The sequence below is a fragment of the Bos taurus genome, chromosome 1 (assembly GCF_002263795.3).
Source record: "Bos taurus isolate L1 Dominette 01449 registration number 42190680 breed Hereford chromosome 1, ARS-UCD2.0, whole genome shotgun sequence".
Taxonomy (NCBI): domain Eukaryota; kingdom Metazoa; phylum Chordata; class Mammalia; order Artiodactyla; family Bovidae; genus Bos; species Bos taurus.
In genome coordinates this window covers 2,012,619-2,027,542 of record NC_037328.1, presented here as the reverse complement: position 1 = coordinate 2,027,542, position 14,924 = coordinate 2,012,619, and the positions used below count along the sequence as shown (strand labels likewise).

General features: G+C 40.8%; 1 long non-coding RNA gene across 1 annotated transcript; it reads left to right on the top strand.

Annotated features, from left to right (window-relative positions):
- The first annotated feature begins 19 nt into the window (after positions 1–19).
- LOC104970777 (uncharacterized) lies at positions 20–11,324 on the top strand. The gene is made up of 2 exons (XR_804069.4): positions 20–305; positions 10,494–11,324. It is a non-coding gene; the product is annotated as an uncharacterized lncRNA (long non-coding RNA).
- The last annotated feature ends 3,600 nt before the right edge of the window (positions 11,325–14,924 follow it).

Sequence of the window (14,924 nt, the reverse complement as noted above, 5' to 3'; positions counted from 1 at the left end):
AAGTGCGGCGCGCGCAGGACTGCTTCCGGGAGGAGGGAGGCGGGGAGAGGTGAGGCGGCGAAAAGGACGCTGTGGCGCCTCCGTAGATGTGTGGGGCTTCTCGTAGCCTGTGGCCGGTGTAGGTGGGGACCTTTGAAGTCCGAGTGGTTTGGAGGGCGACGCCCCTCGGAAAATTGTTTTGAGAAGGAGGAGACGAGTCCGTTTCCCCGAACAGGACCTGGACAGCCTCTTCGGGTGTGCAGCCGGGGACACCCTCTCCGAAATTTCTCAGGAAATTCTACCTCAGAAAGATCTAGTTAACCCAGGTTAGAAAGCTGGTCTTTTGTTAGTTCAAGAACCTAGCGAGCAGCTCTTTTAGCCAGGCGTCGGTAGTGGGTGAGAACAGTCGAGGACAAAATTAAATTAGGTGTGTTTCCTGGCTTTAGGTTCAGCCACTGTCCTGGGGATTTAATATTTCTCCCTCCTGTACAGGGAGATAATTTTTTCTTTTTTTTTTAAAGAGGCAGAACCTTGGGGAGTCAGACCTGAGTTAAAAATCCTTTTGCTTACACTTGCGTTTCTGTTTTTATCTGGCAAATGATTGTACCAGCACATGGTAAACGTGTGTTAAGCCCTTCCTTTTGTCAGGCACTGTACTAAATGCGCTATGTACAGTCTTAAAATCCTTACAACAGCCCTCTGAGGTAAGCGCTATTGTTTTCCCCATTTTACTTATGATGAAATAATAATTGCATCAAACGCAGTACCTTTTTGTGAAAATTACACAATGTATGTAAACCTCTTTGCATCGTGTCTGCCTGGCACGTTAAATTTTTTTGTTGTTATGTCGATGTCTCCTGAAACAAGCCAGAAATAGGTACTAACCTAGAAAGGCTTCTGAGTAATTGTTGTTCAGTCGTTGCTCAGTCGTGTCCAACTCTTTGTGACTCCATGGACTGCAATACGCCAGGCTTCCCTGTCCTACCATCTCCCGGAGTTTGCTCAGACTTAAGCCCATTGAGTCGGTGATGCCATCCAACCATCTCATCCTGTGTCGCCCCCTTCTGCCTTCAGTCTCTCCCAGCGTTAGGGTCTTTGCCTGTGAGTTGGCTCTTCGCGTCCGGGGGCCAAAGTGTCAGAGCTTCAGCTTCAGCATCAGTTCTTCCAGTGAAGGTTGATTTCCTTTAGGATTGACTGGTTTGATCTCCTTGCAGTCCAAGGGACTCTGGCACCACAGTTCTAAAGCACCGAGAAAGCGTCAGTTCTTCGGTGTTCAGCCTTCTTTATGGTCCAACTCTCACGTTGGTACGTGGCTACTGGAAAAACAGCTTTGACTGTAATTTGCTACCTTTTACTAGGTATGTAGAAAATGGTTTAAATTTTGATTCAGAGGGATTTCCTTATAAGCAAACAATGAACATAAAAGAACTCCAGTGTGAAAGAGTTTCTACAAGTTTGAATTCTAGCCAATATTTTAAACACAGCTATAAAAGTGGGGAAAGCACACAGTTTTAGAAACTACCCATACTTATGTAGCACTTTGTATTCAATACAATGCACTAGTCACAAATGTGATTTTTATGTTTGCATAAGTAACTAGTCCAAGTAGTTAAGTGATTTGGATAAATGACTAGACTTTGTAAGTTACTGGGACTCTTAAGTCCATTGCTCTTTTCAGAATGTCAGTTTTGTGGTATAATTCTTTACATGTAGAAAGAGAACTGAAGTCAGCCAAGTAATCAGTAAAGCACACTTTCAACCGCAAAGTATAAATTACTTAACTGACCTAGGAGATTATTTTTCTTATGTATATGAAACCGGAAGGTAGGCAGTTTCTGGCATTGGTTCAGCTACCACGAGGTGCTTTATCATCCTCTGTCTATATATATGTGTGTGTGTGTGTGTGTGTGTATATATATATATTCTGAGTCATTTAAAAAATAATTGCATTATTTTAAATGCAATTACAATAAAAACATTACAATAAAATAATTACATATTACAATAAATTATTACAATATTGGGAGAAGGCAATGGCACCCCACTCCAGTACTGTTGCCCCGGAAAATCCCATGGATGGAGGAGCCTGGTAGGCTGCAGTCCATGGGGTCACTAGGAGTCAGACTCCACTGAGCAACTTCACTTTCACTTTCCACTTTCATGCATTGGAGAAGGAAATAGCAACCCACTCCAGTGTTCTTGCCTGGAGAATCCTATGGATGGAGAAGCCTGGTAGGCTGCAGTCCATGGGGTCGCACAGAGTCGGACACGGCTGAAGAGACTTATCAGCATTACAATATTACATATTAACTTTAATAAATATCAATATTTAATTCAAATATTAAAATTCAATGTTTAAATATTAATATTTAATTAAATATTAAACATTTTATTTGTGTTGATAATTTAATATTAATTTTAATATTTAAAATTTATTGAATATTAAAACAAAATATTATGATATGTAATATTACATATTACAATAAAAATAATTGTATTATGTTCCTTTACTCCAAAGCACTTCAGTATTTGTTTCATCAGAGCAAGGGCATTCTCTTACATTATCATAGCTCTGTTAACAAATTCAACAGATTTAACATAGACAAAATATTATTTAATGTACAGTTTTGTATTCCAGTTTCAACAATTGTCCTGATGATGTCTGTGAGAGCAACCCATAGACTTAAATCAGCAGGTCAAATGAGTGATAAACCAAAGCAGTATTGCTCAGTTTAGTTATGGGCAGAAAGAGTTCACCATCAAAAATATAGTTCCCATCTAAAGAGAAAAATACAGGAACATTCCTGGTGGTCCAGTGGCTAAAACTCCACACTCCCAATGCAGAGAGCCTGGGTTTGATCCATGATCAGGGAGCTAGACCTCACATGCTGCAACCAAGGGCTTGCATGCCTCAAGTAAGACCCAGTGCAGCCAAAAAAATAAATATTAGAAAAGAAAACTTTAGTTCTTTTCCTTTTAAAAGGTGGCTGCATACTCTGCAGTCAGCAGTCCTAGTGATTATAAGATGTGGTCAGAGAATCAAATTTAAAGAAGTCAGAACCAAACATAGGTTGACTAGCTTTTTTATTTTTCCCGATCCTGCCGCTTGTGAGCAGCTCTTGAGAGCAGGGACTGATCCTGGCCCGTGGCAGTGAAAGCGCCAAATCCTAACCACTGGGCCACCACGGACACCTGGTTAACTACCAATTTTTATGTGATCTGCTACCTTGCTTATTTAAACTCCATAGACTTTTAAACCTGTTCATTTTCAGTTTAAATTGTTAACCACTTAAAGGTTATGTCATAATTCAAATCAACATGTTTGAACCTCAGTCTGTTCTTTTCCACAAAGTCTTAATTAATCACTTCAAGTTTCTCAGCTGGAATGCAGTATAATCTTGTACAAAAGGGCTGGTTTTAAAGTCTGTTGGGTTTCATGTGTGTAACATGTCCTAGTTTGAAACATCTTTTTCGTAATTCTGTACTCTTACAATAGAGTTGAGCATTTTGAAACAAATTTCCCCCTAAACCAGGGAAGGTAGAGAGTTGGCACAAATTCCATTAGCGTTAAACTTAGTCATTAACTGTGTTTCTGAGTGGGTGGAAAATAGATGTGATACTTTAAAAAAGTTATTAAAATTTTTTTTTCTACTTTATAGTTACATTAAATACTTACTGAGCTACTGCAAGAAGCTTGGCACTGCAAAAGTAACATTTTTTTTTTTTTGTTCTTGGATATAGTTTCAGGCTTTGACTAAAGCATGTGAGGGCTGTGTTTTAATTCCATCTGTTTCTTTTTAAAAGAAAGATTCGTTTGTTTATTTTGGGCCATGCTGGGTCTTTTTGCTGTGCATGGGCTTTATTTAGTTGTCTAGTTGCAGGGGAGCAGGGCCACTCATCGTTGTGGTGGACAGACTCATCTGTGCATTCCGCTGCATCTCAGAGCAGAGTCAGAGCACTCAAGCTTCAGTAGTTTGGGCTTGCGAGCGCAGTATTTGTGGTGCACTGGCTTAGTTGCCCCTTGGCATGGGGATCTTCCTGGACCAGGGATCGAGCCTGTGTTCCTTGCATTGGCACGTGGGTTCTTAACTGCTAGACCACCAGAGAAGCCCCTCTTCCTTCCTTCCTTCGTTTCATTTGCTGGTTCTGTGATAACTGCAAAGAAGCTGATTTATTTCCAGTAAGTTGTGGTACCATAGAAACCAAAATCACAGCCCCCTGAAGATAGATGGATGGTCCCATCTGAATTCTAAGTCACATTTTGCTCAATGATGTTTGCAAATTGTATCTTCTGAAACTACAATTTCCAGAAACACCATGAATTTGCTTTCCTCTGGGTGCCATCTCAATTCATTGTTTTTGGTTTATTCTATTGAAATAGAATTGAGGAACAGTATTGTTAGTTTGGTTATATCTGTTCCTTTTTTACTCTGATCAAGGAAGTGTTTGTTGTAGACAGTGTCAGCTTTAAAAGAAAGGAGAGGTAAATGAACTTAATTAATTAGCATAATAAGATTGAAAATCTTCAAGGGTTGGGAAGAGGTAACCTGGAAAAGAGATTCACACTCATTTGAATATTTTTCCGTTCTTCATCTTCCCTAGTGGGTTAACCAGTTATCTAACATCCTAAGGTGGTCAGTAAGGGCCACACGCAGGATTTGTGGAAGTTTGCTAATGAAAAACTACCCTCCCCAACCCAGGATGCCAGTTTTCTCTTTTTGGCCTTGATTCAACATAAGGATTTATCGTCATTTGAGCCTGCATTTGAAGATGCTTGCTCCTTGGAAGAAAATTTATGACCAACCTAGACAGTATATTAAAAAGCAGAGCTATTACTTTGCCAACAAAGGTCCATCTAGTCAAAGCTATGGTTTTTCCGGTAGTCATGTATGGATATGAGAGTTGGACTATAAAGAAAGCTGAGTGCTGAAGAATTGATTCTTTTGAACTGTGGTGTTGGAGGAGACTCTTGAGAGTCCCTTGGACTGCAAGGAGATCCAACCAATCCATCCTAGAGGAAATCAATCCGGAATGTTCATTGGAAGGACTGGTGCTGAAGCTGAAACTCCAATACTTTGGCCACCTGATATGAAGAACTGTCTCATTTGAAAAGACCCTGATGCTGGGAATGACTGAAGGTGGGAGGAGAAAGGGACAACAGAGGATGAGATGGTTGGATAGCATCACCGACTTGATGGACATGAGTTTGAGCAAGCTCCAGGAGTTGGTGATGGACAGGGAGGCCTGGTGTGCTGCAGTCCATGGGGTCACAAAGAGTCGGACACGACTGAGCGACTGAGCTGAAGTGAATGCTTTCTGTTCCTTGAAACAATGAATAATGTATATACCTCCAATTGCAGGCTAATAGTGGGGAAAACAACTGCACATCAGTAGCCTGAGAATCAAGATTTGAATTGTTTTCAGCCCATATAACATTTACCCAACATGTTTATCAAAATCACTGCTTTACAGCACAACTACTCTATGTTTGCTTTCTTTTTTTAAAGAAAAAAAATTATCTCTGTCTTTGGCTGCGCTGGGTCTTAGTTGCTGCATGAGGGATCTTTTAGTTACAGCAGGTGGGATCTGGTTCCCTGACTGAGGATTGAACCCGGGACCCCTGCACTGAGAACACAGTCTTAGCCCCTGGACCACCGTGAAAGTCCCCATTCTTGTTTTTTCTCACCCTTCAAAATTTGTTTCCAGTTTTATTGAGCTGTAATTGACAAAAATTGTATACTTTTACAGTGTGCAACTTGGTAATTTGGTATTTGTACAAGTGAAATAATCATCACAATCACACTGATTAACAAATTAACATATCATCACCTCACATAGTTAGTGTTATCTTTTCCTTTTATTTTTTTGAGATCCCAACTGCAGGATAGACAGCCTTCATCAATCCTTGGGAAACTTAGGATTTCATTTATAGGTAAAGAATTTTAATAAGGGAATTCCCTGGTGGTTCAGTGGTTAGGACTCTGCACTTCCACTGCAGGGGACCAGAAAAAAAAAAGACTTTTTATCTGGAGTTAAGATCCATTATCTTCTTTTTCTCCTATGCATTGAGTTTGTTCAGCAGCAATTGAAGTCCTATGTGGGGCTTCCCTGTTAGGTCAATGGTAAAGAATCTGCCCGCCCATGCAGGAGACAGGTTCTATCCGTGGTCCAGGAAGATCCCACATGCTGTGGACCAGTTAAGTCTGTGTGCTACAATTACTGAGCCTGTGTTCTGAAACTGCTCAAGCCCACGTCTAGAATCCATACTCTGCAACAAGGGAAGCCACAGCAATGAGAAGCGAGAGGGGAGCCCTCAATCACCACAAGAAGAGAAAGCCTGCTTATAGCAACAAAGACCCAGGGCAGTCAGTTCAGTTCAGCTCAGTCGCTCAGTTGTGTCCAACTCTCTGCGACCCCATGGACTGCAGCACACCAGGCCTCCCTGTCCATCACCAAGTCCTGGAACTTGCTCAAACCTCATGTCCATGGAGTCAGTGATGCCATCCAACCATCTCATCCTCTGTTATCCCCTTCTCCTGCATGCAGTCTCTCCCAGCATCAGGGTCTTTTCCACTCAGTCAGTTCTTCACAAAGAATTGGAGTTTCAGCTTCAGCACCAGTCCTTCCAATGAATATTCAGGACTGATTTCTTTCAGAATTGAGTGGTTGGATCTCCTTGCAGTCCAAGGGACTCTCAAAGAGTCTTCTCCAACGCCACAGTTGAAAAGCATCAATTCTTCGGCACTCAGCTTTCTTTATAGTCCAACTCTCACAACATGACTACTGGAAAAATAGTAGCCTTGACTAGACAGACCTTTGTTGGCAAAGTAGTGTCTCTGCTTTTTAATATGCTGTCTAGGTTGGTCATAGCTTTTCTTCCAAGGAGCAAGTGTCTTAATTTCATGGCTGCAGTCACTATGTGCAGTGATTTTGGAGCCCAAGAAAATAAAGTCTGTCACTGATTCCACTGTTTCCCCATCTATTTGCCATGAAGTGATGGGACCGGATGCCATGATCTTAGTTTTTTGAATGTTTAGTTTTAGGCCAGCTTTTTCATCCTCCTCTTTCACTTTCATCAAGAGGCTCTTTAGTTCCTCTTCACTTTCTGCCATTAGGGTGGTGTCATCTACATAACTGAGGTTATTGAAAATTCTGGCAATCTTGATTCCAGCTTGAGCTTCATCTAGCCTGGCCTTTCACATGATGTATATAGTTAGCAGGGTGACAAAAAAGCAATCAATCAGCTTTTTAAAAATTTAATAGAATAGCATTAAAATAAAAAAACCCAATAAGGAATACATGTTACCAAGGAGGTAGGAGACACTAAAAATTATAAAATATTGCTGGAAGAAATGAAAGAAGACCTAAGTAAAAGGAAAGACATCCTGTATTCATTGATTGGAAGACAATATTATTCAGATGGCAGTACTCTTCAAGTTAATCTACAAGGTAAATTCCTTTCAAAATCTCAGTCAGGCTTTTTGAAAAAAGTTGACAAGGTGATCCTGGATTTACATGGCAAGTCCAGGTACACAGAATAGTGACTTCCCAGGTGGTCCAGTAGCTTAGACTCCACACTCCCAGTGCAGGAGGCCTGGGTTTGATCCCTGGTCAGGGATTGCACGTGCCACAACCAAGACCTGATGCAGCCATATATATATATATATATATATTAAATGGAACACAGAATAGAAAAAACAGTCTTGAAAAAGAAGAACAAAAGTGAGGAGTCACACTTCCTTATTTCAAAACTCACTCCAAACCTACTGTAATCAAGACTTTGTGGTACTGGCATAGGATAGACAATGAATGTAGGATATCAATGAAATGTAATTGAAAGTCGAGAAATAAACTATTACATTTTTGGTCAGTTGATTTTTAACAAGTGTGCCAAGACAAATGGGAAAAATAGGCTTTTTAGTATGTGGTGCTGGGACAACTGTATATCCACTTGCAAATGAATGAAGTTGAACTCTTGCTTCACATTATATTAAAAAATGAACTCAAGATAGATCAAAGGGCTTCCCAGGTGGCGCTAGTGGTAATGAACCTGCCCGCCAATGCAGGAGAAGTAAGAGACTCGAGTTTGATCCCCAGGTCAGGAAGATCCCCTGGAGGAGGACATGGCAACCCACTCCAAAATCCTTGCCTGGAGAATCTCATGGACAGAGGAGCCTGGAGGGCTGCAGTCCATAGGGTCGCAGAGTCGGACATGACTGAAGCAACTTAGCACACAAAAATATAAAACTCTTAGAACGAAACAGATGTAAAGCTTTGTAACCTTGCATTTGGCAATGGTTTCTCAGATATGATACCAAAAGCACAAGTAATAAAAAATAGAAAACTGGGCTTCATCAAAATTAAGAATATCTGTGCTTCAAAAAACACCATTAAGAAACTGGAAATGTATGCCACATAACGTGAGAAACAATTTTCAGATCACGTATCTGATAAGAGTCTGATATCCAGAATATATAAAGAACTCTTAAAATTCATTAATAAAAAGAAATTTAACTCAGTTTTAAAATGAGCAAAGATTTGAATACCACATTTCAACCAAGTGAAAGTGTTAGTCACTCAGTCACGTCCAACTCTTTGTGACCCCATGGACTGTAGCCCTCCAGGCTCTGTCTGTGGAATTCTCCAGGTAAGAATACTGGAGTGGGTAGCCATTCCCTTCTCCAGGGGATTTTCCCTATCCAGGGCTTGAACCCAAGTCTCCTGCCTTGCAGGGAGATTCTTTACCATCTGAGCCACCATGGAAGCCCATTTCACCAAAGAAGATGTACAAATAACCACTAAAACATTAAAAAAGATGCTTGTCTCTCTTCGCTATTATCTGGAACCCTGTATTCAGTTGGAAATGTCTTTCCATTTCTCCTTTGCCTTTTGCTTCTCCTCTTTTCTCAGCTGTTTGTAAGGCCTCCTCAGAGAACCATGTTTCTTTCTTGCATTTCTTTTTCTTTGGGATGGTTTTGGTCACTGCCTTCTGTACAGTGTTATGGACCTCTGTCCTTAGTTCTTCAGGCAGTCTCTCTACCACATCTAATACCTTGAATCTGTTCATCACCTCCACTGTATAATGATAAGGGATTTGATGTAGGTCATACCTGAATGGCCACTACTTTCTTCAAGTTTGAATTTTGCATTAAGGAGCTGATGATCTGAGCCACAGTCAACTCCTGGCCTTGTTTTTACTGACTGTATAGAGCTGCTCCCTCTTCAGCTGCAAAGAATATCATCCATCTAATTTCGGTATTGACTGACTGATGATGTCCATGTGTAGTCTTCTCTTGTGTCATTGGAAGAGGGTGTTTGCAGTGCATTCTCTTGGGAAAAGTGTTACCCTTTGCCCTGCTTCATTCTGTACTCCAAGGCCAAACTTGCCTGTTACACCAGGTATCTCTTGAATTCCTACTTTTGTGTTCCAATCCCCTAGAATGAAAAAGACATCTTTTTTTTTGGTGTTAGTTCTAGAAGGTCTTATAGGTCATCATAGAAGCATTCAACTTGAGCTTCTTCACCATCAGTGGTTCGGGGATAGACTTGGATTATAGTGATGTTAAACAAAGGGCACACTTGACACATACCTTAAGTCTTACAGGGTGCTGTGAACACCCTTAGGACACCAAATGAAGGTATGTTTGAAAAGGCTGATTTGCTGTGGAGGTGGAGAATGGGAAATAAATTCTTTACAAAATTGGAGGGTTTCCAATACTTGGCTTTCAACATAATCTAGTATATTTGTCAGGTGATCTTTTTCTCCATACGGATTTTAGTTCCCCTGTCAGGGATCAAACCTGTGCCACTTACACTGGGAGCACTGAGTCTTAACCACTGGCCTGCCAGGGAAGTCCCTCAGCTGAATATTTAATTAAAAATGTTTAATGATAGAACTTGTTTCGGTTTTGTTTATAATGGAAGCAGTCAAGGAATTGAATGATATTGCTCCAGAAAACTTTCTTCATATTAATTTTTGGAGGTTTGTGGTGCAGAAGGATTTAAAATGCAGTTTGACTTCAGTGTCAACAGATATTTCAATTCATGAACCTTTTAAAAAATAAATCTATTTGTAATATTAGGCTTCCCAGGTGGTGCTAGTGGTAAAGAATCCACCTTGCCAATGCAGGAGGTGCAAAAGATGCTGGTTTGATCCCTGGGTTGGGAAGATGCCCTGGAGTAGGAAATGGCAACCGATTCCGGTATTCTTGCCTGAGAAATTCCATGGACAGAGGAGCCTGGCAGGATACAGTCCATGGGCTCGCAAAGAGTCAGACATGACTGAGTGACTGAGCACATTTGTAGTAGTATCCATGCAGTGCTGTGTTGCCATGCTCACAGTGGAAGTGGGGCTCAGGAGTTAGCACTTTTAAGCAGCTTAGCCAGGGACCTACCAGGTTAACAGGCAGTTTTTGGACTAGGATTGCTGTTCAGGTGGATTAGTATGGTTTTGAAACCAGGGGGATCCTGTGGGCTCCTGGGCATGGAAACCTTTTGTCTCCCATTTTTTGTAGGCAAGACTCCAGCCTCCATGACCTTCCCTGAGTTCCAAAGAGTGGATTTGAACATTGCTAATCAAAGTGAGGAGCAGCCAAGAAACCAGCTGAGGCAAGATTAAAGGGACCAGGGAACTCATCAAGGTCAGGAGACCCACCACCTGTGACCCCACGCGTACCCCCAAGCTTGTCAGCAACCCCACCCTTGAAGTGTTTTTATAAAACTCAACAAATCCTTCCGGGTTAGGACACCTACTTTTTCAAGCCAGGAGCCTTCTGTGCCCATCTTTACCTGGCAAAGCTGTAAGGTTCTCCTTTTATTTTTTTTTTTAAGGTTCTCCTTTTCTATTTCACCCAAACTCTGAGATTTGATTTGGCACAGGTGCAGAGAGGCAGAATTTTTGGCATTATAAAGCAGATGGCATGCTGTCACAAAGCGTGGGAAATTGTCTGTATTGACTTCTTGCTCTATGTGAAAGTATTTTATATATGTTTGATGCATTTTATAAGATTAAAAGTAATCCTGATCTATTTTAAAAATTATACAAATTCATCTTTTTATGGTAATAGGAGTTGTATCTTTTGGGGGAATAGTTTTATCGACTGTAATTCATATGGCACACAATTCACCATTTTTGAGTACGGTTCAGTGGTTTCGGTGTGGTCATGGGGTGGTGCAACTATGTTCACACAATCGATTTTACTATGTTCTTATTACCCCGAGAGACACTGCAGAGGTCATCGCCTCCAAAAACCTCTATTCCCATAGCCCTGGGAGACTGTTAATCTCCTCTGTCTCTAATGATTTGCTTGTTCCAGACATTCCACATAAATGGAATCTTAAATGTGCAGTCATGTGACTGGCTTCTTTCACTTAGTATAATGTTTCAAGGTTGATCCATGTTGCAACCAGTACTTATTTCCTTTTTATGGCAGAGTAATATTTCATTGCAGGGATAGTCTACATTTACTTGATTTTGTTATGTAATGGACATTTAGATTATCTCTGGTTACAGCCTTGTGGTTAATATAAGGTTTACATGGCTTGAGAAAGAATGGCTAGAAGACTGTCTAAAAGAGCATAGGGATGGAGGAGGTAAAAATTGCGTATTAGATAATTGGTAAAAAGCAGTTCAGGCTTTTTACCAGTTCAGATAAAAAGGGTAAGAGGAACTGTCAGCATAATGTGAACTTCAAAAAATAACTGTAATGTTATTAGTCTTCCCAAACCTCTTGCAGCTGCATGTCACCTGACCTTTGGAGCTGGGCCTTTGTCAAATCGGGGACTCTGAGCATGGGAATCCTTGTCACGTGGGGCATCCACCATCATGTGAGGCAACCCAAAGGCCGTGTCCTAGTTTCTCTACCTCAGGCCGTTAGAGCAGGGTGTGACCTAGACTTGACCAGTCAGATGATCCTGCCTGGGCAAGTGACCCAGAGACTGAGGAAGTCAGGGTGCACGTCAGTCGTGGAAGCGGCGACAGACTGAGCGCTCACTGAAGCGAGGCTGAGGGAGCCTGACTTGGCCGTGGCACCCACATCCTTGCTTGTCTTCCCCTGGCTCGACTTTGGCTGTGGTTCTGACCGCTCAGCATGGGAGCAAATAGCCAAGAAAACTGGTGAAACAAAGTAATGAGGGACTAGCTACACCAGTTACTAAAACTAAATGCCACACTGTACTGGAGTTGCTTAACTCAACTTGGGACATTACTTTATTAACTTTATTTAGCACAACTTGGGGATCTCAGTTCCCAACAGAGACTGAACCTAGGACCTTGGCAGTGAAAAGTGATGAGTCCTAACCACTGGACTGCCAGGGGATTCCTTGTACTTGAGTTATTTTTAAAAGTTTGTATAGTAGTTAAAAAATGGTGAAACATTTAAGAAGGTACATTTAGAGGCTAAAATCTCTTAAAAATTATTGTAACATTCCTCTCCAGAATATCTGACTCACCCATCCCTTTGAAATGGACACTTGAATGCTTTGACTGTTGTGTGTAACCTGCACAACTGATTAAAGTCGAACCCCCTTTCCCCTATCTCATATCTTTATACCTGAACACGGTGTAGGGGCTTGTTTGTTTTAATCCTGCTTACACAAATAGAAACAGACATTAAAGACAAACATCCGTATTTCATTAACAAAAGAATTTAACATCTTATTTTCACCCTTCTATGCATTGCCTCTTTAAGTTAAATGACCTTTTCTTGAGTATCATTTTAAACCAATGGCTGCACATACACTCAGCATGTCCAAATACTGTCTATCACAGACTAGACAGCAGGACGCCCTATGTGACTCCTTTGTCCTCTCAGTATGCAAGAGTCCTGCCTGCTTTTTTTTTTTGGTTCTGTCAATCAGGTATTTCTGACACATTTTGATTCTTCCTATCTGAAGATATTGGATCAGCTGCCTTACATGGAGTCCAGGTTTCTTTTTATGGGGATTAGTGTCTAAATAAGGGTTGGAAAATTATATTTCTTGGGTCACAAACGGATTGGTTTTTCTAATTTACATCTTGATATCAGCTTCTACTTTTATTATAGGATGTGATTTTATCATCTAAATAACATTTTGCTTTGTATCTTCCAACTTTCTAAAAACTTCATAGGATAGTGTTTGGCACTTAATTATGCACATAATAGGCACATAATTATGTTGAGTGAACTCCCTAGACAAGTGAATCGACTGTTTCTGCAGCAAAGGTACCAGTATGAACTGATGTACCTGGAACAGCATTTGATGGCAGTTGCTGACCACAGTCAATGAAAGGTAGGGTAGTGTTGCCCAGCTGCCTGGGGAACCTGGCTTGGACCAGAGGCAGTTTTCATCTGACTTTGTTTCTCTTCACCCTCTACTCTTTCCTGTTCTAAGGCAAGAACTTACTATCTTCTATGTGTAACTACTCTAAGGGTCCTGTACTATTAACGTTTTGAGTTTAAACTCCAAGGGAGGACTTGTACAGGGCTTTGAGGTACCTTCCAGTAAGGTGCCCACTGCTGGGCAGGCAGAACTTTTAAGCCCCTTTGAAAGTGGCTCAGAAGTTTAAGGCTGGCTGGCAAGTGCCTGTGGGCCTGGTGGCCATTCACTGTTAGCTCAGCTGTGACAGAAATGTGGTCCTGTTTGTAGGGTCATATGCATTATGTCCAGTATGTGAACCTAGACCTCCCAGTTCCAGAATTGCATATCCAGACTGGAAACAACTGGCCAGGGAGGGAAACCATGTGGTCCCTTTAAACGCTTTACTAGTGTTCATCCAGCACTGTTTATAATAGCCAGGACATGGAAGCAACCTAGATGTCCATCAGCAGATGAATGGATAAGAAAGCTGTGGTACATGTACACAATGGAGTATTACTCAGCCATTAAAAAGAATACATTTAAATCAGTTCTAATAAGGTGGATGAAACTGGAGCCTATTATACAGAGTGAAGTAAGCCAGAAAGAAAAACACCAGTACAGTATACTAACGCATATATATGGAATTTAGAAAGACGGTAACAATAACCCTGTATACGAGACAGCAAAACAGACACTGATGTATAGAACAGTCTTTTGGACTCTGTGGGAGAGGGAGAGGGTGGGATGATTTGGGAGAATGGCATTGAAACATGTATAATATCATATATGCAACGAGTTGCCAGTCCAGGTTCGATGCACGATACTGGATGCTTGGGGCTGGTGCACTGGCACGACCCAGAGGGATGGTATGGGGAGGGAGGAGGGAGGAGGGTTCAGGATGGGGAACACGTGTATACCTGTGGCAGATTCATTTTGATATATGGCAAAACCAATACAATATTATAAAGTTAAAAAATAAAAAGAGAAAAAACCCTAAAACTAAATAAATAAATAAAGATTTAAACTGCTTTTCAATTTTTTCCATTAAACCATATTGTATGGTGCATTGTAACTTTGTGTACTTGACAATTTATATATCCTTAGAAAAATATTCAGAAATTGAATGACTTGGTCAGAGGACCTCTGAGGTTGTCATAAAAGTTCTTTGGAAATAACAAAAAGTGTCTAAAAAAAAACCATCCTTTGAATACTCTATTGTGGTTGTTTTGAATAATTTTAGGAAGTCTTTTATTCATCTTTGGATTGCTATTGTATGTCTTACTAACAAATACTTCAATTACCATCTGTGTGGGTTTTCCCCAGACAGAGACTGCTTATGTGCAATCCACTTACTGAACTTCTTTCATATTTATGACAGAGAAGCACAAAACAAATTTTTTTAACTTAAGGCATGGATTCAATCTGTTCAGAATCCAGGTGTTTAGCTGTGCCAAGAAAATGTATTATTTTATGGAGAATCTTTCATTTTCAATCAAAATTTTGAAACAAAAAAACACATCCTGCCATTGGATCCAATATCATTTGTGAAACAAGGTCCATTTTTCAGCAAGAATCCAATTTCAAGGTATGTTTGTGGAGCAAGAGAC